General features: G+C 35.8%; 1 long non-coding RNA gene across 1 annotated transcript; it reads left to right on the forward strand.

Moving 5' to 3' along the window:
* The first annotated feature begins 2,019 nt into the window (after positions 1–2,019).
* On the forward strand, positions 2,020–25,074 carry LOC129467853 (uncharacterized). The gene is made up of 3 exons (XR_008652496.2): positions 2,020–2,077; positions 2,344–2,521; positions 23,165–25,074. It is a non-coding gene; the product is annotated as an uncharacterized lncRNA (long non-coding RNA).
* Positions 25,075–25,142: the final 68 nt, after the last annotated feature.

Below are 25,142 nucleotides of genomic sequence, written 5' to 3' on the forward strand. Positions count from 1 at the left end.
CTAGTAAATAGGAAACAAACAACTATAAATCAATGGAGAAATGTTTACATAAATGATGTTTAACCCATTCTATGAAATATGAGGCAGATTTTGTTCTATTTTGCTTTATTTTTAATTTATTTAATAATTAAGGATAACTATATGTTTCAATGCAGAAGTAAATTCCAGACATATTATCAAATGAAAAATGCAAGTTTTAAAATAGTACATATCATGTGAGCTCATTGAAAAGATATGTATTTGTGTAGATACAGATATTTAGAAAAACTTAAGAAGAAGACATGATAGACATATTTGAAGGCATGGGGAAAATCCCCAGAACAATATACAGTGAAATGTGAACATCGGAATTTCCTGACATGGGTATCTTAAGGAGAGTCTTAGGAAGCACTTTCATATCTTGATTCTGAATATTTAAGTAGTACCTGGATCTTAATCAGTGAAAAATGTATTGACGTATTATAGCTAAATAAGCACACAAAATTATTACACTGTAATAGTCAATCGGTATCCATGGGTTCCACATCTATTTGGAGTCAACTGATTGTGAATTGAAAATATTCAGAAGAAATATGGATGGTTGTATCTGTACTGAACATGTGCAGACATTTTTTCTTGTCATGACTCCTGAAACAATACAGTATAACAACTATTTACCCAGCATTTAAATTGTATTAGGTATTTTAAGTAATCTTGAGATGACTTAGAATATATGAGATGATATCATAGTTTACGCAAATACTACACCATTTTACACAAGGCACTTGAGCACCCATAGATTTTGCTATCATTGGGAGTCCTGGAAAACGCAAAGTAGCAAAAAAGCAGAAAAAAAATCACTAAAATTACACAAAATTTACTGGTAGCAAGCACAGTGCACCGTATACATATTGTTTTCTTTGAAAATTTTGAAATCAAGCACTGTGGTACTTCTATTTGTCTAGAGTCTCCTTCATCTTGCGTATCTCATGTCAGAGGCCTGAATAGTGACAACTGATATTCAGAATAATGACAATAATGACTCGCAAGAGCATCAGGCAGAAAATACTCAATTTCTTCATTAGACTCCACTTAATAAAGCATGAAGTGGATTAAGACATTTTAAAAGACTTTCTGTGAAAGTTGATATGTACAAAATATTAGTATCTATTATCAAAAAAAGTTCAAGAATACCATTGAATTATTTCCACTTGTGCAGCAAACTTCTTCCCCAAGTCTCACACTTCAAACAAATAGCTCCACCAATTTAGTATCACCTTTCTTTCATTCAATAAGGAGTCCTCTTTCCCTCACATTCCACGTCCAATTCAAATTCTATGGCTCTTCTCTGAAAATATGTTCTGAGCCGATCCTTTTCTTACCATATCTATTAAACGCCCCATCCAAGCCACCAATATTCTTCCAAGACTTCGGCTATGGTCTCTGTACTCTACTTTCTCCAAGATCTTTTCTTCACAAAGGACCCAGCCTTTATCCTGTTTGGTTTTCCCCACAGCAAGTAGCTTACCTGGTAAAAGGTAATACAAGCACACGCTAGTTGTCAATCTAACTAAAACGTAGGCTCTTTCAGACCAGGGATCGTGTCTTGTTCAGTACTTTGGTCTCTACTGTGCCAAAAAGAGTGATACGCACATGTAATGTAATTCTGGCACTCAAGAAAAACCTTTATAAATTAAAGAGCAAGAAATAGATTGTGGGGGAATTGCTTAAGAAGTTCAGGAGTGAAAGTAGCTTGGACTATGGTGATGGTGGTAGAGAGAAAAGCAATCAAATATAAAAGAGTTTGGAGGTAAAATAATCAGAACTGCTGACAGATTGGATAGCGGGCATGAGGAAAGGGACAGAGATATGATTTGGTTGTGTCCTCACCTAAATCTCATCTTGAATTGTAGCTCCCATAATCCCCACGTGTTGTGGGAGGGACCTGATGGGAAGTAATGGAATCATGAGGGTGGGTTTTTCCTGTGCTGTTCTCATGATAGTGAATAAGTCTCACGAGATCTGATGGTTTTATAAAGGGTAGTTCCCCGGCACTCATGTTAAGAAGGACTTGTTTGCTTCCCTTTCTACCATATTTGTAAGTTTCCTGAGGTCTCCACAGTCATGCTAACCTGTGAGTCAATTAAACCTCTTTCCTTTATAAATTACCCAGTGTCAGGTATGTCTTTATTAGCAGCATAACAGACTAATACAGAAGGTGTTAGGAACCGGGTATAAAAACGGGATAGATCATTGTGCCCTTGACTGAGATAGAGTACATTGAAACGTGTCCAGGATGTGGAGGTGGGAGACAGACAGGTAGTGGAAGGTGGAAGGTGACTTTCACAATCAGTTTCTTTCCAGACAGAAGACTGTTCTCTGGTCAGGTTTGTGCTTCTGGGAACATCTCATCAAACGTCCTGCCAGTGGGCTTAGTACTGGAATTTGAATATGGGCTTATCTTTTCATCAACCAGCTGTGTTGCTGTCAGCTTTTATCTCGGGCTGGACACTTTGGAGTGTTCAACTGAAAGCGATGAAAGGTAAGTCAGGCATGACCAGGCTGCTGCCATAATATCCAAGAAGTTGCATATTGTTAACCCAATTTGAGTTTTTTTTTTTAATGAATGTGTTTAAAGTACATTTATTTTCAAAACTCTGCCTATATTAAATTCTGTAATGCTGTTTCACGCTTTCTGGGTGTGCTTTTTCTGTTTTGTTTTTGCCACTTTGCTCTTTCATCTGGCTCAGCATTTGACCACATGGGCTATTTTTTTAAATAATTTTCTATGGGATTTTGGCATGTTGACAAACATGTAATTCTCCTAGTGACGAGTTTCAGATTTTTTAAACGGCAGTCAAACCTATATTTAAGTAATTATCAAAATTAAGAATAAAACAATAACTTTGCATCTCCTCTTAGGGAGGATTACAGATATAATATGCAACATTTTATTTCTCTGTTCATCATGTTCCAGCCTCACAACACAGTCATCAAGCTAGAAATACGGAAGGCATCACTGAGCCCTTCTTACCCGTTTTACCCATCAGCCTATCCATGAATTACTTAATTCTATTTTCACACCTGAACATTTCTCACATCCATCCTGTTTTCTGCTGTAACTACTCCCTTCTATCCTGAGTCTTTGTTATTTCTTACCCAGACTTTGGCAATAGCCTTTCAACTAGTCTCCTTTTCTCTAGTACACCCTCTGAGAAGTAAACAGTGCTTCATGTTACATGAAACTTTTCCTTACCCTACAAAAAACTCCTATCTATTCTTTTCTCTCTTCATATTCATTCCTGTGACCTTTTTCTTCATTCCGATGTTTACCTATACCACACTGATTTGCTGTTTTTGCAGTGGAAGTTCTGTACTTTATTCTTTCTTATGTGGATTTAATTTTACTCCTTTCTTTCCCCCAGGATCTGTTTAGTGGGGTTTTTTTGTTTTTGTTTTTTAATTTTATCTGGAGAGAGACCACTTTGGTGGTAGAGACCAGCTGTTTTGTGTGACCTCTTGAAAATAATTTGCCCTGGTCGAGCTTCAGTTATCTCATCTGTAAAATGGACACAGTAAATGTGCCTACCTCATGGGTTTGTTGTCAGGATTAAATTGAACAAAATGTAAAATGCACTTGAAACTAAGCATGTTATAATGTTGGAAGAAAGGTCATACCACCCCACTGCTGATGTTTTCTTCCATTTAACCAGGCATCCAATAGAGAAAAACTTCCATCCCTCTCCTCTCCATCTTTTTTCCTCCCTTCCAGTTGCCTGAAGGATAGGTTAGGGATAAATTCTCATCCCCTTTTCTCTCTTCCTTTAGGAATTTCCTTGCCTACTTGAAGAGAACAGACATGTTTTCTTGATTGCTCTTGGTCAAAGTTTAACTTTTTAATAAATGTGTTACTCTGGTTTACTTACTGTTTCTTCCACTACCTTTTCCTTGGTTCAAACTCAGGTGGAAAAAAAAACAAGCAGTGTGTCTGTTGGGTCACCTTAAATTCCCAGTATCTGGTTTATTAGGCTGAGCATCTTAAAGAAAAGAATTTGGAATGCATTCTGAGAGATAAAAATTATGTCTGGAATTTGAGGCTTATGGCACGGCTGATGTGCATGGCTGTCAGCTGGGGAGGTGCTATGCTAGGCAATGGCCACGTGGGAATTTTCCTTTATTTTTCACGATAGCCATATATATATTTAATACTTCAAGAGTAAATTCTGTAAATGCTTCTAAACTCTGAGTTTAATGCTTCAAAGAGTAAACTAGGTGTTCCAAAATGAGAAGAAATGATGGTTTGTTTCATGGGAACATAACCCTACTTTCTATTCCATGTTCAAATATTGGTTGTCTTTATTGTGTTGTTTATGGTTCTTGCTGACATTTGAATAACAATGAGTAAAGATGATATCTCATATAGCATACTTTGCTATATTGTTCTTTGGATATGCCTAACTTATAGTAGAGAATTTCTCTGAGCTTGAGGTAATCATTGATGCTTTATGCCTTGCTGACATGCTGGGGAATGGCTTAACCCATGGAGAATGCCAGATGCTTGATGGAAAAGCTTCTGTAAATTTGTACACTTGTTTTTCATGTGACTCATCAATTTAGAAGGTTTTTAGCAGTGTTATATAGTTTTAAGCCTTTCTTCTTTTTATTGATGTGATTCTCATATCATAAAATTTTTTCAATTCAATGCTTTTTATGTATTCACAAAGTTGTGCACTCCTTACCGCTAACTCTAAAACATCTCTATCAGCCAAGAAGTCCGTGTACCTATTGGCAGTCATTCCTAATTCACCCTGTTCCCAGCTGTGACAACCACTCATCTACTTGCTGTCCCTATGTAGTTTCCTATTTTGGATGTTTAATACAAATCGAATCATACAATATGTGGTCTTGTGTCTCCTTTCACTTAGCATAATATTTTTAGGTTCATCTATGTTCTAGAATAAATCATGTCTTCATTCAAGGACAAATGGTTGTTTCTGTAGCAGTGGAACTATATACACCAGCTTCTAAGCCAAGCTTGTCCAATCCATGGCCCTCTGGCCACATGTGGCCCAGGATGGCTTTCATTCAGCCTAAAACAAATATGTAAACTTTCTTAAAAGATTATGAGTTTTTTGTGATTATCATTTTTAGCTCATTAGCTATTGTTAGTGTCAGTGTATTTTATATGTGGCCCAAGACAATTCTTCCTCCGGCGTGGCTCAGGGAAGCCAAAAGATTGAATGCTCCTGCTTAAGCAAAGCAACATATTACTTAGCAAACTTGAATAGGATGTACAGGTTTCAGGAAAGGCACAGGGAACTGGGTAGATAATGGGAACCAGCTAAGTGCTGACAAAGTTGGTGGCCTATGAGGATACTAACAAGCAAACTTCGGGCTCCAGTGGGTCCAGGCAACCTCATGTAGCCTAACAGTCCTGGTAAAGCTTGACCTCAAACTATATAGATGCAGTGGGTCTGGTATTACAGGCTAATTTGCACACATTTGCTTGAATTTATGTAACAAAGATTGCTTCTTTTAACCAACAAAATAACTGAGCTTTTCATATGCTTCTGAAACTAGCGAGGTTCTAGCTACATATTGTTAGAATCAGAACTAGCTTGATAGTCCTAGACCAGTTGCCAAATTCCATTCTGCATCCAGGGCCAAGGAAAGATTGTTAGTGGACTTTCTGTGTCTTTTCCAGAGACTCAAAAGTCATGCCCAATATCTAGTACCAAGTCAGCTCTGGTCTGGCTTAATATAGTATATGTGAGAAGATTCCCCAGGAGATAACTCAAGTGTCTTCAGGACCAGGAAATTTATAGCAAGAGGCGGTGGAAAGAGTGTGGCATAGGATTACAGATGCTGTGTCACTAGATGTAGCCCGTCCTCAATTCTGCACTCCGAAATGAAATAAAATTGAAGAAGTTTTGAATATATTAACTGAAAAACAAGTGCACCTCAAATAAGACCTGGTGACTGGAAATACTATTATTGCAAATTTCTGACTTTACTATGAAGGTCTCAATACCTTCAATGCTACTTTCACAGAAAGGAGATGTTAGGAGAATATGGTAAATACATAATGCCAAAATCAGTTTCTACTGAGAACTTTTTTCCAGTTGAGTTTACCACAGGACATAGATCTCAGGAATTAAGGCATTTAAAATATATGAGAAATTAATAGTGAGCAGCTGGTGATATTGAAGTTCTCTGGAAGCCTCTTCAAGTGGCAGATCTAGTTACTCATTCATGCATTGGTAGAACAATTAGTAACAAGTGACCAGCATTAGCCAAAAGTAACCTCTTGTTAAAAATTGTGTCTCCTTAGATTTCCTATGAATTATAGGCAACTGAAATCAACTTTTTGACATCCTAGATGGTAGGAAATAGTGGGACACCAAGGGCGGAAGGGAAGCAGGATGTATCTGATTCAAAACACAAATCGTTTACCCAAAGGGGTCCTAGAAAAATGTTTTGCATTGAGGTAATTGCTCTAGGAGGCAGGAATTAGCTTGTTTTCATAATTATATTATTTGAGATCAATGTTATGTTTTTATCTCCCACAATTAAAAAAAATGAAACATATAGGAGAATGGAATTGAACTAATACAAATCTGAAAGAATCTAGGTTCTATCTAGTACATGAAAATTATTCTAGCTTAAATTGAGCAGCATGATACATTTAGGAGAATACTGCAATATTAGTCACCAACACATAGTATCAATGTCAGGCACTGCACTAACAATCTGATTTATAGTCATTCATTTAATCCTCATACTAATATCAAGAATAAAATTTTCCTCATTTTATTGAGAAAAGCAAAGCAGAGAAGCATTTAATTTTTACCAATTAAGCATATTTTATATCAATTAAGTGATAGAACAGATATTAAAACCCAGGTATCCTGACCCAAAAGTCCATGTTCTTCTTCACTCTACCATACTCCTTTCTCTAAGAGAGATTTCAAATTTAAATTTCTTTGGATTTGTTTCTCAATAGGAAAATTTAAAAAAAAAATCCATCTTTATTTCGAGTTGTAAAATGCGAGGGGGTTTAATATTTGAAATTTAATTTCTTGCTCAGAATTTGATATTGAAAAGTATGTTCAAATTTTTAAAATCTGTATGTAATTTGTGTTTATTATTCTGCAGAACCTCTGATAGACTGTTGGGAAACCTAGTTTGGGTAGAAAAATTATAGAAATTAAGCTTTGTGTACAGAATAGACTTTGACTTCATCAATTGGTGTATTTTTCAGAAGCATTTTAGTGCCTTATGGGGACAAAATTTCATATTTCCCACTGGTAAACTCAGGAAAATACCCAAAGAACCATGTTTACTATTGGATGAGTGGTGTCATGAAGTATGAATACGACTTTCCCAACTGTTGACCTCTTCGTATAAGTGGGATGGTTACACCTCTGATCGCCTATGGGCATGATGGGGGTAACTGGGAAAAAGTGTATTACTAAGGCTTACTCTCCTATGGAGAATCACCAATACTTACAACACTGGCCTCCTTCCAGGCCTTCAGTCACTCCTATCTTTTGCAAAAAGGAGGAATGCACCGTGCTTATGAGTTAGGTATAAGGAGTTTGGCATGCTCATCCTACTCTCTTCCTTTTGCAAGCTGTCTGTTTAGAACTACCACTCCCTTAACCCATTTATGCCTGCGGTTGCAATTTTTTGAATTTTTACATGAGTGAAAAATCAAACCTTGGTGATGACCTTGAGCAGTAGGATATAAATTACTCCCACATGCTTAGCATTCCAATAATGAAACACTGGGCATAAGTGTGTTAATTGCTCCGTGTTTGCAGGTCTTCCTGAGCCTGCACCATTGACTAGGGAAGTCTAATTTTGAGATTCAGCATGAGTATTAGTACATCCTTGCCTGTAAAGGAAAGCTACACCCTCAGTTATCAGTTTTACCTGTAAGAAGCACAATATTTTGGCCTATTTGTATTAATATTAATGCACGCATTTACATATTTTAACAATGAACCCAAACTTGAATGGAGGAGGATGTTATTTATTGGATCATCTAGAACTCTTCATAGTAATCAAACTAAATAGTTAGCATGATTCTTAGTTATCTGCCTTAGTCAGTTCAGCTGCTGTAACAAGGTATCATAGACTGTGTGGCTTATAAAGAACAGAAATTCATGCATCACAGTTCTGGAGGCTGGAAGTTTAAGATCAGGGTATCAGCATGACCAGGTTCTGGTAAGGGACCTTTTCCAGGTTGCATCCTGCTATCCTCTCCCTGTGTCCTTACATACTGGAAGGTGCTGGAGAGGTCTCAGGTCACTTTCATAAAGGCACTCATCCCATTCATGAGGGAGGTCATTCATAACCTAATCACTTCCAAAAGTCTCCACCTCCAAAATGCCATTACATTGGAGATTTGGATTTAAACCCAAAGGACACATTTTGAGAAGACACAAACATTCAGTCCCTTGCGGCATCATTTGTGTTGTTGGTATCATTGGTATAGTTGTTTATCATCATCATCTCAGCTGGAACCTTTCATCCCAACCTGTTTCCTTTTCATTTTAGCCCATTCCTTCCTCATAAATCATCTTTTGATTTCATGAACTTCTCATACATTTCTCATATTTTCACAGAATTAGCTTCATGAATAATGGTTTACAGATTATTCTTATCTTTTATTTACAGTAATCTATACCAATGCTACCCTTTTACTTCTGAAACCTCATGTTCTTTTTCCATTATTTTTATATTTATAATAAAGCCTTGTTTTTGTTATAATCTTTGAGCAGTGTCAGTTTTATCTATCACCGGTGTTTGTCTTAGAATATGCAGACTGTGTTTAGCTCTGACCTAAAAGTAGAAGATGAGATGATGTGAGAATTTCTGGTGTAATTTCTAAGGAATTATTGGGAAGGAAAATTTGATGTGGCTCAGTTGGACTTGTATGGTGTTGTCACCACTCCAGAGAAACAGGATGGACCCCCATCCCAAATTTGCTTTGTATCTAGACTGTTGATGCCACACTTGCAACCAGAGGATAGAAAAAGACTTAACATTCACATAAAAAGGCTTTCTAGTGCAAGCAGGAAGCCCTCAAACAGATCTGAAAATGACTTGAGAGCCAGAAAATGCCTCATCCTTAGGCTGAAATTTTTTATTGTGGTTAGGGGGTTGGTCTTAGGTAAAGGTTCCCACACAAGGAAAAGGGATTATGTGATTTCAACCTCCCTCTGGAGACAAAGGAGGGAGTGCCAGGGCTTTTTTTTTTTTTTTTTTTTTTTTTTTTTTTTTATCAGCTTGCCCAGATATGGGGCAAAAGGGAGAAAGAAAGGCTAAGGCTTTAAAACTGTCAGTAGCTAGGCATCAAAAAAATGCAGCCAGACTTTTTAACCAATGTGATTTTCCACTGTTTCCATGTCCTAACTTTTACATGGTAGATGTTCATCTTGCATACTCCAAAAGAGAAAGTAACTTTACTGTTTATTTAAGCATAATCCATGCAAGGTTATACTGCTGAGATTCAAAAGCTGTCATCATCAAAACAACAGTCGCAAAAAAGAACTGGGTGAGGTGGAATTTTTGGACAGAAGTTATGCTTAAAACTCTTATTTTGTGGGAAGGAAGAGAGATATGGAATAGCCTAGGACTCATGTTCGAGATACATAAAATAAATAACTTTGTTAAAATGTAAGAATAATCATTAAACAATAGAAATGGCATGCACAACTTTCAAATCAACCTGGAGAAGAAAAATGAATTAAGAAAGTCAGTCAGGGAAACTGGAGGAAAAGGAGGAGGGAAAAAAGATAAATGGAGAATACAAATAAGATGACAGAAAAATAACAGATGTATGCAAAAAAAATCCCACACTTTTATTGTAATTTTATCTGTGAATAAGCAAAATCTACTCAAAGGAGAAATTTGTACTTATGTTGACAGGGAGACATGTCCAATGTTACTGACTGCATCATTGTTTGTAACAGCTGAACATTCTAACGAACTTAAATGCCCATAAGTGTGGAAATGGATCAATAAATTACAGTATATGCATACCATGAAATACTGTGCAACAATTAAAATTAATGAACAAGATCTACATGTATAAATTAGATTCCAGAAATAATGAAGAGTAAGAAAATAAACAGCTAGTAGAATGATGCATACATTATTGCCACTCTTAATTCGTTTTAATTAAGAGTTAATTTAAAAACCATAAATACTATATCACTTTTAATGGATAGACTATGTGTCCTAGAAGTATAAAAAGTATAAAAAACACAAGCAGGAATAATGCATACCAACTTCAGGATAATAGTTATCTCTGGTGAAGAGAGGGAAGAAGGAAATTAGAAAATTCTTTAACAGGATTCCTAATATTTGGAGGTTTTTTTGCATTTTTAATAACTAGAAGCAAATATGGCAGCAGGTTAAAATAATTTGTACATGGATGTTGTCATATGTTACTCTCTATTTTTTTTTATCCACAAGGAAACATTACATACTTGACCTTGTATAAATCTAAGATATTTCCTATAACGCAAAAATATTTTTTAAAATGTGAACAGGATGATAAAATTAAGGCAAGAAAAGGGGTGGTAAAGAGCTACTGGAGAAGGATATACAGGAAGTGAAGTTAAAAGGAGGCAGCATATGGTGCCCTGGCCTTTATTACATGTGAAGGAATGGATCCAAGGAACTGGAAGAATTGGACTTCCATTGTAATGAGTGGAACTGAAAAGAAAAAGGGAATAGGAAGAGGCAGACATATAGACTTGGCTCATTTGTAGAATGAGATGTTTCCCATCCAATGTGTTCTATTTTCTAGATAAATCTGAAGCTCACGTTGACTGCTTGAAGATTGAGAAAGGTAACAGAACGTGGATGTCAAGGTGGTTAGAAATTTGAAGACAAGAGAGGAAATTTGAAATGGTTGCTGGAGGCAATGAGAGTGAGAACTGAATGGGTAAACAAGCAGTTATGTTTGTATGGTGCACACAGTGTGACCCTCTATTTTTAGCATTCCCAGTTGACCTGGGTGTAATTTGCTGAGCTGTTATCAGCAGCCCAGACTTGGACATAGAACTGTACAAATTTCTACAGTTAGAGTCAATCACAGTTGAGATTTTGCCAGCCACATACGATAATCACAAGTTAGTTTAGCATATTGACAAGAAAATAGCTAAAGTAATAGATCAAGGAACTTAATCTGGAGAGGAAACTAAAAATGTAAGAGGGAGGATAGAACAGAAAAATATAAATTAAAAAAATTTTCACAATCTCTCTACTGAACAACCACCATTAAACTTTGGTGTATTTCCTCTGAGTCCTTAAAAGTTATTTTTTATATATATATTATATTATAGATAATATATATTATATATTATATTATAGATAATATATATTATATATTATATTATAGATAATATATATTATATATATTATAGATAATATATATTATATATATTATAGATAATATATATTATATATTATATTATAGATAATATATATTATATATTACAGATAATATATATTATATATTACAGATAATATATGTTATATATTACAGATAATATATATTATATATTACAGATAATATATATTATATATTATAGATAATATATATTATATATTATATTATAGATAATATATATATTATATATATTATAGATAATATACATTATATATAATATATTATAGATAATATACATTATATATAATATATTATATATAATATACATTATAATATAATATATATTATCTATAATATAATATATAATATATATTATGCATATTATATACATGAAGAGAGGGAAAGACATAGATATATGTATGTGTACATATATACAAATACATATACACATACATACATATGTACCCAATACATGTTTATTTTGTAAGCAAAAAAGAATATTATACTATAGCTAATAGTTTATACCTTCTAAAATTGTATGTGACTATTCTTCCAAATTGATAAATATTCAACTAGCATTGATTTAATAAACATATAATATTGCATTTGAGGGAAGCAAAATAATTTATTTAATTATGTTCGATAAGTTAAATAAATTATCTTATCGATGGCATTGTTAAATTATCAATAATAAAAATAATCTAAATTATCTAATGCATTTATGTTATCAGTTGTTTGCTATCATTAAATACTGTTTTAATAATCAATTTGAGATTCAATCTTTCATATATCTGAATTACTTTCCTAGAATACATTTCTAAATGTAGAATTATATCAAAGGGTTAGCACATCTTAACTACAAATTGTGCTCTAGGAAGTTTTATGAAAGTATAAACACACACATGCACATATATATATATCTGATATTTTCAAATAGATATATTTGATATTTTCAAATAGATATATATTTGATATTTTCAAATAGATATATATTTGATATTTTCAAATAGATATATATTTGATATTTTCAAATAGATATATATTTGATATTTTCAAATATATATATTTGATATTTTCAAATATATATATTTGATATTTTCAAATATATATATTTGATATTTTCAAATATATATATTTGATATTTTCAAATATATATATTTGATATTTTCAAATATATATATTTGATATTTTCAAATATATATATTGATATTTTCAAATATATATATTTGATATTTTCAAATATATATATTTGATATTTTCAAATATATATATTTGATATTTTCAATATATCTATTTGATATTTTCAAATATATTTATTTGATATTATCAAATATATATCTATTTTTTCTATGATATTATCAAATATATATATCTATTTGATATTTTCAAATAGATATATATATTTGATAAATTGCCTTTGAAAATTCTTCTTTAGGACTCTCTAGGAGAGAAAGGTTTATAGTACCTCAGAGTAGAAGTGCTGGGGCCAATAAGTGACTTTTTCTCTATTCCTTCAGAAACAGAGTCAGATATCACGAGGAAAAATGAACACTGAACTTACACTTAATTCAGTTCCAAAATTCCAGTCTATTAAACATCCTGAGACTCAACACAACAAGGAACAATCAGTTCACATTTCCTCCCTTGGTTCAATTCTTTATTTTTGAGAATGATACAATATTCTTTCTGCTGCCCAAGTCAATCACTGTATAGTTATTTTCCCTCCTGCCTGTCAACATCTAGCCAGTTTTCCTGAGCACACAAGCCATTCATCTTGCAAAAATATATTGGGCTGACCATGCAGCAAGCATTTTGCAAGGTCTGGGAAATAACGAGATGTTCAATTATACAAAATGTATACTCTCCCTTCTTCAATATTTCTACAGAATTTATTATGTGTACTGCTCTTTGAACCTTAAAACACACAAGCTGTGGCAGGTAGATCAGGTTTCCCAGAAAACAGATTCCAAAATGCAGGTTTGTGTGCAGGTGGTTTATTGGGGAGTGCTCTCAGGAAAAACAAGTATCATCAAGGGAGGAATGTAAGATTGGGCACAGGGCTAAGTTGAATGGTGATGCATTTCAACAGGGACACTAGACAGTCCCATAGACAGAGCTCTATAGCTAAAATAGCCCTTCAGAGCTGTACTCAATGGAGGCAAGGGGGCTGGGACTCTGCATCTCCCCATAGAGCAGTCATTGAATTTATATTGCCCCTAGAGAGATAGAGTAACTTTGAACAAGGCAACTACCTTAGTCCAAGGACAATTCTTGTGGAATATTCATCTGTGAGCAATCAGAGGGCAACACTCTTGAGAAATGGATACCTAGGCCCTAAAGAGGCAGAATCTGAGAAGCCATGCTAACTTGGATTAGTGAGCTGAGCTCTGGTTCTTGGAGAGCATCAGGAAGAACAGCTATTAGGTGTGGGCTTAATACCTGGGCGATGGGTTGATCTGTGAAGTAAACTACCATGGCACACATTTACTTATGTAAAAAACCTGTGCATCCTGCACATGTACCTGGAACTTAAAATAAAAATTGATTTTAAAAAATGCTTTGGGCTTAAACTATTAAAAGAAACCACCATATATACATACATAAAGAACTTGCTTGTATGTGAGGCTTATATCATCAATAGAATTGTAAAGTCTTGACAACTACAGAAGGTATGTTAAACTTCTCCTGTTTACTCATAGGTCTAGCATGATGTTTCATAAGTATTAGGTGCTCAATAATACCTGTTTAATTTGACAAAATCCTGCCTCTTAGTTTTATGAAGCACTACCTGTCCCCACATTTACTTTCTCACCTATAGCTGCCATATTAGTCTAAGCATTTATAATTTCTTGCCTGGGCTATTGCTTAAATCGTATACATAATTCTTACATTTTACCTCTTTGATAAAATCTCTCTGGTATAACAGCAATTTGGTGGACTGTATCTTTGTGGTTAATCAGTGTGGTTATTGAACTTTAAACATAATATCTTATAGTGAAGCCATGTATTAAATATGAACTTTCTCCTCTTGTATGACCTACATATTTACATGGTTTGGTTTTATGCATCAGATGCAAGACTTGTGCTCACTAACCTTCTTTGTTTAGCGCTGATGTACAAACATGTGGTCTTCTAGATGAATAGTTTACAATGTGCTTCTGTGAAGTGTCAGGGTAAAAGCTGAGAGAGACCAGATAAAGCTGAAGCAACAGATATTAGAGACAACAACCATACAAGTATTCTGGCCCAAGTCTGATCACAGGCATGGCCCTTAGGGACCAACCCTACTGCTTTCCTGTAGTTTTCTTCTTAAAATCCTAGTTTTTCTCCCCAAAGATCAGAAGTCACAGCTGTGTCAGGTCTCTTAATAGGGAAGATGATACTTAGAAAACCCAAAGAGGGATACATGAGCTACCATCCAGGAGGCAGATGAGTCAGGGTACGTGTGGAATCCAATGTACACTCTGACTTGACTCTGCAAAAATTCAAAGTTTTATCCATTTCTCTATGCTCTAGGCATTTGTATGTTTGGAGACACAGCATATAAATTTTCCATCACCTGATCAAATAAAATTGCTAAATTCATTGTATTTGTTTCTGTCTTTCTCTCATTTTATCTTCCTCCATTCATTCTGTTAAGATACCCCTTGCCTGTTATGAACCAGACACCATATCAATTGCAATAAAATCAACATCTCATTGTTGACATCTATCCTTATTCATGATTATTCCAATTATACAGTAATTGAGGCTCAAAGACATTTTGAGTTTTACCAAAGGTCACATTTCTAGTAAGTTAAAGAAGTGAAAAAGTATAGAATAGTTCATACTTTTGCCAGTGCCCCATCCTGTCTGTCCACAGACATCTGGAAGGGAAATTATCTTTGTGGTCCAAAAATATAAATGAAGTATGTGCCTAGTTGTTTGGCACTCTAGGGACCTGCTTTAGATCTGCCCACTGTAGAATCTGCCTGCTCCATCAGGGCAGAGGCCTGCTAAGTGTATGTCCTTGGGTTGGCAGGTGAGAAAGAGGAAGCCCTATCTGGAACAAAGCAATGTAATAACAATGTCAGACATGAATTGCACCTTACACATGTTCCATTATAGATATCTGCCACAGACAATGCTGACTTCTTAAAAAATATCACAAGTGGGTGACCGCTATTATACAAAGCTCTGTGAAATGGAATGACTAATCTGTAAACATAAGCATGAGATTGAATAAAATATAAAGAAATATATGCGATATTAATTTAGCATAGACAGTACCATATCCCATAGACCTTCTTGCACAATGCAGTGACACACCACTGTGTTATTAATGCTTTGGAAAAAATTATTTATTCTATTCCATTAGTGTATTTTAACAAACATTGCTCTGGGACAGTATGCCTGCCAATTTATGTTTATGAGACTGTCAACATAATTTACATGCAGACAAAAATATGATACAATATTGCCAATGCAGAATCGCCTTGTCAAATGATATTGTCACAAAAAAATGAAACAGTACCCCAGCTGAGGAACCAAGCATATTCATCACTGTTGGCTGCACAGAATTTGAGGTGACACACTGAAATACAGTTAATGCCTTTTTTTCATGCATCAAATGAATAAAAAGTGAATGAATGATGTACTTCTGACTGCCATAAACTGTGCAAAAGCAAATAGGTTTCTTGTTTCCCTCAGAAAAAAAATAAAAATAATACATGGCTTCCCGAAATAGTTGACAGAATTATATTTATTATTCATTTGGAAAACTGAGTATGCTACAAAAATCACGAATGGTTCTAAAGTGTTTGGCTGCAATGATTGAGACTGTCATGAAAGGAGATGATGGCAAACTTAGAGGTCCTAATCCACCCAGGATGAAGAGCAGGTGCAGTGTGGAACCATGGTAGTTATTTGGCCTAGGACCTTGTGCTAAATAATACAAGAGATTTTAATGAGACTGCTTTTTCTAGAAGGTGAATAATTAGATATATGGACTTTTCTCCACTTTGACTACTCCAACTCTAAGGGCATGGTTTCTGGACACTGGTAGGTTCAAGTCCTAGTTCGAGCTGTACATAACTGAGCTTCAGTAGTATGTGAATGCTTCAGTGAAAAGGTTTTCCAATTTTCCCTGTGCTGATGGCTTGTAAGCTCCAGAGATTTCACTGGCCAGGAGAACACCCAGCTTGTTTCCAGGGAGGCCAACTGGGAAGAACACAGAGCTTTACCAGTCTTAAAGGATTTGTTCTCCAGGTACTACCTTTGCTCACTGATGAAAGGCTCTCTGTGCTGGAGGTGTCTTCCTTGCTCTGGGCCATATCATCAAAGGTGAGGCAAGTATACCTATGGCCTGTCTGCCACAAGCATGCTTGGTACAAAGGGACCAAGCACCCTTATTCTCACCATAGTCCCTATCTCATAGGAATTCCTAAAGTAAGAGCATATTGGCTCTAGTAAACTTCCTGTTGTTAGAACATACGTGCTTAGAAATTATGTTTTTAAGAGGAGAAAAAAGAAATATCCTGGGTTCAGGAACAATGAGAGGAGTTCACATTCAATGTTCACAATCTGCACGGTGCTGGATTAGCAGCAAATTAAGGACCCTGAGTTCTTTCCTGAAACTTTAGTTTAACAAACAGAAATGTATGAGTAACAAAAGAAGACTGGGGGAACACTTTGTGTAGGGGTAGGGAAAACATGCACGACTTGAGTCTGAAGCCCTACTCTGCTACATAGTCCACAGAAGACACTCTGATCCTTAGTTTCTTCATACATAGAACAGGACTAATAATTACCTCGCAACTTTGTTGTGACAATTAAATAGGAAATTGTCGACTCACATGAAATGCCTAATGTTCAGCCATTTTCTATGTACAAAAAAAAAAAAAAAACTGGCAATAGTTTGTAATTCACTTAGCAAGATCCAAGCATATAATAAATGCTTACTGGATACTGGTTTACTAAACATGTTAAAAGAAGCTATGCAAAAGAAAAAAGTTAATGCATTAATATATTACTACTACTACTGCTACCACTGTTACTACTAGTAGCCTGCTGGTCTTCGTCAATGATATTTCAAATGGAATCTTAAATATAACATTCCAAATGTCTCAGTACCATGTAAGGCATGTGATGAAACATGAGATAGTCTATCTCAATATGGATTTAAATTTCTGTAGCAAATATATAGACCCTTGGCTATTTATCTTTAGGCTCCATGAACATATGAATTCCTATGAGAAAACATTTTTCCTGAAATTGACCTCTACTTCAAGACATTGAAAACCCTGTTTAAGCTGATGCCTCCTGTTAGGTAGAAAGGAACTTGTCATTTTGCATTTTACACTCTCATTGACAGTATTGTCCAAACAGCAGCTGGCTTCTGCAATTCACACTAGAATTTTACTGTGAATTAATAGCTGGACAGAATAAATGGTGGCAGGATGATGTGGGTGCCTAACACACCATTAGAGGTGAAGGGACAGACAGAGCTTCTGAGAGTGAGAGTTCCGAAGCCCAAATGCATATCCAATTCATTAGTTAAGGAGGAGAGGAAAAGGGCAGAGCAAGAAGAAGAAAAGTAATGAAAGAAAGACATTGAGACAGGGAGGAGATAAAGGAGGGAGCGATAATATAATGGAGAAAAATGACTGTAGAAGAATAGGATGATGCATCGTTAAGAATAGCCCACACCTGCTGGGCCTGAGAGAGGAAAGTGTTTGCATTAGGCATCAATTGGAATGAATTATATGACACTTTTTCTTTGGCCAGAAAAATTTCTTTCTGACCCCAGCTGGTGATCAGATGGTGCCCTAGAGAATGAAGATGACTATCTCTTGTCATTTTGATCTCTGCATTGAATATTACCATTTCTATCCTTACCAGAGATTTAAATCCGTTTTAAAGAAACTGTATTAATCAACTTATCTGAATAATAACTTGTAGCCTAATGTATATGGGATAGTTTGGGGTGACAAAGGCAGAATTTAAAACAAAGAAAAAGTACTCTTTCATGCCCCACTGGCATAACAAATTAAATTATATTTTATCTTGTTTTAATTGCATGGAGTGATACACATATTGGTCAAAACCACTACTGAATTTGATAGATCATTGAGTCTGGAATTTTTCACTAAAAATGCAAATAGATTCAGATGATTTGCTCCAAGCATATTTGCACCTAAATCAGAAAATTTATAGTCTCCAGAAAGACCATTGAAATGTAGAGTCAGATATAAGCTCAGCTGAAATAATTTTAGCATCAGATGCTAAGAGCCAAATAAACTATGTAAAATAATATGAACTCTTTAAAGTCAACGCAAATACGTCAAGACTAAAAAATGTCTCTGAGTGAGAGAAATTTCACACAGCCTTCCCTATATCAGCTATGTCAGTCAGTGGCCTTAAATGGTGGCTTTCTATATTATCTGGAGCTCTGGCCTTAGTACAGAAAGTGGAATCACAAATGAGATACACACTTCTTCGTGGTCCTACCTACCATTATATTGACGACTAGAATCAGTGTGTTCCTAAAAGGTGCTATTGCACTATTGGTGGGTGGCTCAGACGAGAGTTTTGACACACACACCGAAATGAGTTTATATAGAGATTTACATAAAATCTACGCTATAAAATTTATTTTAAAATAAATTTATGTAAATACAAATTATTTAAAGAAAAATATTAAATTTATTGCATGTTAATATGTCAAAATATGGCAAAAATTGTGTGAAAATTGTGACTTTGGTCCCTGAATGATTAAAGTTTGCCAAACAGGAGTTTAGATGAAGGCAGAAGTGGCTGTTGGCCAAATCTCCAGATGGTTCAAATCTAAGAGGGATGGAGCCAAAGTCTGATAAGGGAGCCTTGATGGAGGGGGGAGCACTAGGCTGAAATTAACAAGAATAAATTAAAATAGTATAAATGCAATTTTTTATATTTTAGCTATGAAAACGTCAGAACAAGTATGAGGTCATGGGGCCTCTCTTTACTACAGTTTATATGAAAATAATTTATTAATTTTATAAAGGTCTTGTCATCGTGCTGGTCTTCACAGTGTATAAATTTTGTCTAACTTCTACTTTCACCTTTTATCAGTATAGCTCAATACCAGTCAGAGTCAAGAACTTCCTAGAAGCATAATTTAGGATCTAAATAGAAGAACATAATGGAGAGAAAGGCAGTGTTTGTCCTACTCCATAAAGAGAGACAGGAAAATAAAATCAAACCCTGTCATTTCAATGATATGTTTGATATTGGTGGTAAGATAAAATAAAATGTTTTTAGTTTCCCAACCTTTCATAACATGGAATCTTCTTTTCTCCTATACTTCTCTCTTTTTGTCTGTGTAATCTTGGAATTTATAAATATGTCATTTTTAATATATCATTGATTTGACAATTTTTTTAAAAATTTAGACTTAGTTTTATAACTAGTTATAAAATATTTTTACTTTTATTCGAAATGGGTTTTCTTCCACCTCTTTATAACATCTGCATTTCTTACTTTTGGCTTCTATGTCTTCTTCATCTCCTTATCAGAAGGCTATATCTTCAAGAGCATGTGTATGTGCACACAGACACCTGTATGTTTAGAGTGTACTTGGCTGATAGAAGATCTGAGCCTTTGCATATCTAAAAATGTTTTCCTATACCTTTCTACATAAAATAAAAATCAAGGAGTCTGGGTAAAATTATCTCAATTTACAAAAATGTTTCTTCAAAATCCTATCAATTCTCATCTATTATCATCTGACTGTTGGTGTTAAAGAGCAAAAATTCAGTAATTTCATTACTTTAAGACACTACATTTCTAGTTTTGTCTTTTCCCCACTAACGAATTCAAATTTTTATTAATAAGTTTGTAGGTATTTTATTTAGCTGATCATGCCTGTAATGTTGTGAGACTCTTCAATCTACATAGGTCTTTCTTCAATTGAAAAAAATATGTTTGCATTTTCCCCTCCCTGCTACCTGTTTGGTAATTAATTAGTGTTGCCATTCCCTGCCCACTATATCATGTTTTTATTTTTTTTTAATTTTGTTACCCTATGGCTTTGCATTTTGAGATTTATTTACTTTTTGATGGAGTCTCATTCTGTCACCCAGGCTGGAGTGCAGTGATGCGATCTTTGCTCACTGCAACCTCCGCCTCCCAGGTTGAAGTCATTCTGGTGCCCCAGCCTCCCCAGAAGCTGGGATTATCGGTGCGTGCCATCATGCCAGGCTAATTTTTTTTCTTTCTTTTTTTTTTTTTTAGTAGTGACGAGGTTTTACCATGTTGGCCAGGCAGGTCTCTAACTCCTGACCTCAAGTGATCTGCCTGCCTCAGCCTCCCAAAGTGCTGGGATTACAGGCGTGAGCCACCATGCCAAGCCACACTTTGAGATATCTAAATTATTTTTCTACATGACAGATTAAATTGCTGCATCATCACACCTACCTCCTCTGCCTCGTCACCCTCTTTGTGCTCTTAGACTTCCTGAGAATTTCCCTCATCTCTCTTTTCATAAGATGTTACCTGTTACCCCTCCAGCACGTCACATTATTCCCTCTCCTTACAGTTTTAATTTCTGTTTTATAAAGAATACTCTCTCACTCTAAGGAGAAAGACAGTTTCCTACAATTTTCTTCTGGAACTTAGAATACAATATTTTCAGAAATCTTCCCTAGCTTCTCCTGTGTCTGAAGTTGTTTATTTTGGCCGCATAAAGAATCTTCCTCACCCACACAATTCCTCCTCTTCTCCTCATCCTTGAGCCAGTCAAGAATAATTCACAGCCATTATTTGTCAACAGAATATGCAGCTTGTCTCCTTTCACCAAATTTATCATTGCCTATTCTCTATTGAGGGAAACGAACTACTACCATTGCAATTGTATTAAAATTTAAAAAAAATAAAAATTAGAAAAAATTAAAAACACTTAGAGATTGTATTAGTCCATTTTTTAAACTGCTATAAAGAACTGCCCAAGCCTGGGTAATTTACAAATGAAAGAGGTTTAACTGACTCACAGTTCAGCATGGCTGGGGAGGCCTCAGGAAACTTACAATCACGGCAGAAGGCTGAACGGGAAGCAAGGCACCTTCCTCGCAAGCTGAAAGGAGGACGTGCCAAGCAAAGGGAGACAGCCCCTTATAAAACTATCAGATCTCATGAGAACTCACTCACTATCACGAGAACAGCATGGAGGAAACTGCCCCCATGATTCAATTACCTCCACCTGGTCTCTCCCCTGACACATGGGGATTATGGGGATTACAATTCAAGATGAGACTCAGGTGGGAACACAAAGCCTAACCATATCAAGGATCAACCTTGATACATCTTTCTTGCTATATTCTGGTACATTAGCAAGTCCTGTGGGTTTAACCCTGTAAATATATCATTAATATCTTCATTTCTGTCCTGCTATCATATTAGTTTAAGGCACTATGATTTCTTATTTGAACTCTCTAGATAGTGTCCTAATTTGTTTTTCTATATCTACTCTTCTCTTGTACAAAACAACCTTTTAAAACTGCAAATGAACTTATGGCTCCCCAGGTGAAAATTCTTCAACAACTTGCCATTGTTCTCAGGATGAAAAATCAATTAACTTCACATCACCTACAGGATTCTTTATATTCTAGCACTTGCTCCAATCACCAGACCCATCTGGTGCTCTCCCAGTCTGAGCTTTTCCCAGGCTCCTAAACAGAACCTGTTCCTTTCTGCCACAGGATCTTTGCATTTAGAGTTTCTTCTGCCAGGAAGCTCCCTACCTCCACCCTATACAAAACACCTGGTTAACACACAAACTCCAGTCTGTCAGTTCAAATGACATCCTTTGGGGAAGACTTCCTTGAGATTCTAGATAAGAATGAATGCCCCTCTTACCTATTCCTAGACTACACTCTCATTTTCCTTTATAGTATATTTCACAGTGTCAACTATACTTCTGCCATTATTTCACTGTCAGTGTCTTTCATCTCATTAAAAGCTCTATGCCATAGTAACTGTTTCTGTTTCAATCAACATTTGTTGAATTCATCATTGAATCTCTGTGTCCTCTTCTCAAAGATGCAGTTGGAAAACAGGTTAAAGTGCAGAATTCCTGATTCAATCCCATATTTCAAGTAGGCTTTTAGCAAATTCTTTCATTCTCTATTGAAATGGCATCTGATGTTTGAAAAATTGCAATTCCTACCATACATTAGAAACAAGGTTCTTCAGCCTTGCCCACCATGACTTCTATCTAAGGACTCATGTCCAGAATGTTGGCTCCACCAGGTTACTGCCCCAAACCCTCCAGTCAATTTCGGATCTAGCTGAGACTTATATCAAAAGTCACTTCCCTGCTATTGAGAAACTGGCCTCTTCAATTCACTGTATAATATCTCCCTGTTTTATTTTCTTCTTCATAACTAACAATTTATTGGTATTATTTGTCTGGCTCCTCCACAAATTTCTTTAGCATAAGGACCCGACCTCTGTTGCTTCCACTGCATTCAATCACAAAGTACAACTGGATAAAACCAGACTAGAATGAGAGATACAGGATCATCATAACATCATCAACAACACCTGGCTTAATTGGAAGCTGCTTTGTACTCTCTTTGCTTTCCTCCAACCACGCTAATATTAACAAAGAGAAGCCGTTTCCCAATGCATTCATACCATCCTACACAGACCCAGGCCATGGGCCCAGGCTAAGATACATTCATGGAATTATGTTTGCAAGGTGAAAAAAGTGTCAAGAAGTGGGAGACTTCCTCTGATCTATTCATTATTTTTCCCTTCAAGGCACCAGGGGAGCCAGAAGGGCAGAAGAGGTGTCAGCTGACCAGAAAGAGCCTCGCGCTGTAGCCTGGAAAACCTGTCATGGAAAGGTACTGCAGCTTCAGGCCTCAGAGCTCTCCAGGATCACTCTCAAGAACATGTCTGGGAAAGAAGTTATGAAGTAGAGGCAAGAGTGTGTTACAGGTAAGAGTCTTTTTAGGGGAGCAATAGGATTGTCTTCTTCTTAGAAATAGCTCTTTTGGGCCATGATCCCTTCTTTCTCCTACCGGAACTGCTTAATCCCATTGCCTGAGCCTTCAAGCCTGGAGATTATCCATCATATGACTAAGAATGAGATGACACCTGTACAGATACACGATTTGCCTCTCAGCTGTTTAGCTGTTTCTATAAGAAGCCTGAGCCATTAAGGTACTCTCAGGGCAGGAATGACCTAGAAGAGATGGAATATAAGCTCAAGACAATAAGATGGGGGCCTGGTCAAACACCCTTCCTTATGTGAACTAGGAATCTTGGTTATAGCCCACGTTTTTCCTTCTTCTCCAAATCCAGGTGATGGCTTTGGTTTAAGAGCCTCATCTATGAGAAATTCCATATCAAAATTATTGCAGGGAGAATAGACGTCTTCCATTACCTAGAACAAAAGTTAGTACTTTCCCCTATTTCTTCTCTTTTCTTTCTTTTGTACTTCCTATTACTTTTGGTGCTGTAGAAAGATTTCTCTGTCCAAAAAGATGTGAAATATTCCAGACACATTGCACCAAAGGTGTGTGTATGTAGCACAAATCAACTTGCCTTGAGCTTCTCTGATATATAGCCAGTGTTTTAATGTTCCTATTTATGCTGATCCATAATACATCTTCATAGTGTTGGCTTAATCACAAATGACAAGGGTGGAAAACGTAATAAAGACAGGAGCACATTAATCTACTTTGTATGAAAATGTGGAAAGGTAATCCAATTTTGAACTGCTTGCTCTTACAAAATATATAAAAGTTTGTATGATTTCTGCATCTTAGTTGGGGAGATGGTGGTCAATCCTAAAGAGCTATATTTCAGGTAAAGAGTCCTTGGTCCCTTACATATATGCACAGAGGTAGTAGCCCATACTGAGAAATAAAGATGGTGACTCTGGGGAGTGAGTTGCCTGATGGTCTATTAGAAGCCTCTATATCAGGCAATATTCAGGGGTGTTCATTCCTTGTGAGTCTTAGAGAGAGATTCCAATGTTAGGGATGCTGTTGTGTCTTCCCCTGCATAGCCCCTAAGGCTAGTTCATATGAAAAGTAAATCTGACTCTGCTCCCTAAAAACAAACTGGAGTTCATTTGTTGAAAAATCCATAGAAGGGAGGTAGATTCAGCTAGAAAGTGTTTCTAGCAGGGGAGTTGGTGTGAGGGAGAGAATAGTTATGATGAAGTCAGGCTTGTCTTGAACCACAACTGATGTCATTCCAATCACTGTGTGTGTCTGCACTTGTGGGTTGTGTGCGTGGCATGCATGAATGTTGATGCATCTGCAGTGCTCTCACCCAGCAGAGAAGCATAAGAGAAATGTGAGCTCTGGACTTAAAGAGCGCTGAGTGTTAATCTCACCTTCTATTTGTTCTGCGACATGACCAGCAGTCCAACTCCTCTGAATCCCAGTTTCTTTTTCACTAAAATAGAGATTGTACTAGTTATCTCTTAGGATTAGTAGAAATACAGGACCCAGCAATTCTATCCTTAGGTATCTACCCAAGATAAATAAAAACAAAGCATAGGCAAATGTGTACAAAAACTTGTACATGGATGTTCATAGCAACATTATTCACTGTAGATAAAAGGTGGAAACAACCCAAATGTCTAACAGCTGACAAATGCATAAACAAAATGTGGCATATTATTGAAATAAACAATGGAAAACTATTCAGCCATTAAAAGGAATGAAGTACTGACACATGCTACAACATGAATTTGCCTTTAAAACATTATGCTAAGTGAAAG

Source organism: Symphalangus syndactylus, chromosome 18 (genome assembly GCF_028878055.3).
Source record: "Symphalangus syndactylus isolate Jambi chromosome 18, NHGRI_mSymSyn1-v2.1_pri, whole genome shotgun sequence".
NCBI lineage: Eukaryota > Metazoa > Chordata > Mammalia > Primates > Hylobatidae > Symphalangus > Symphalangus syndactylus.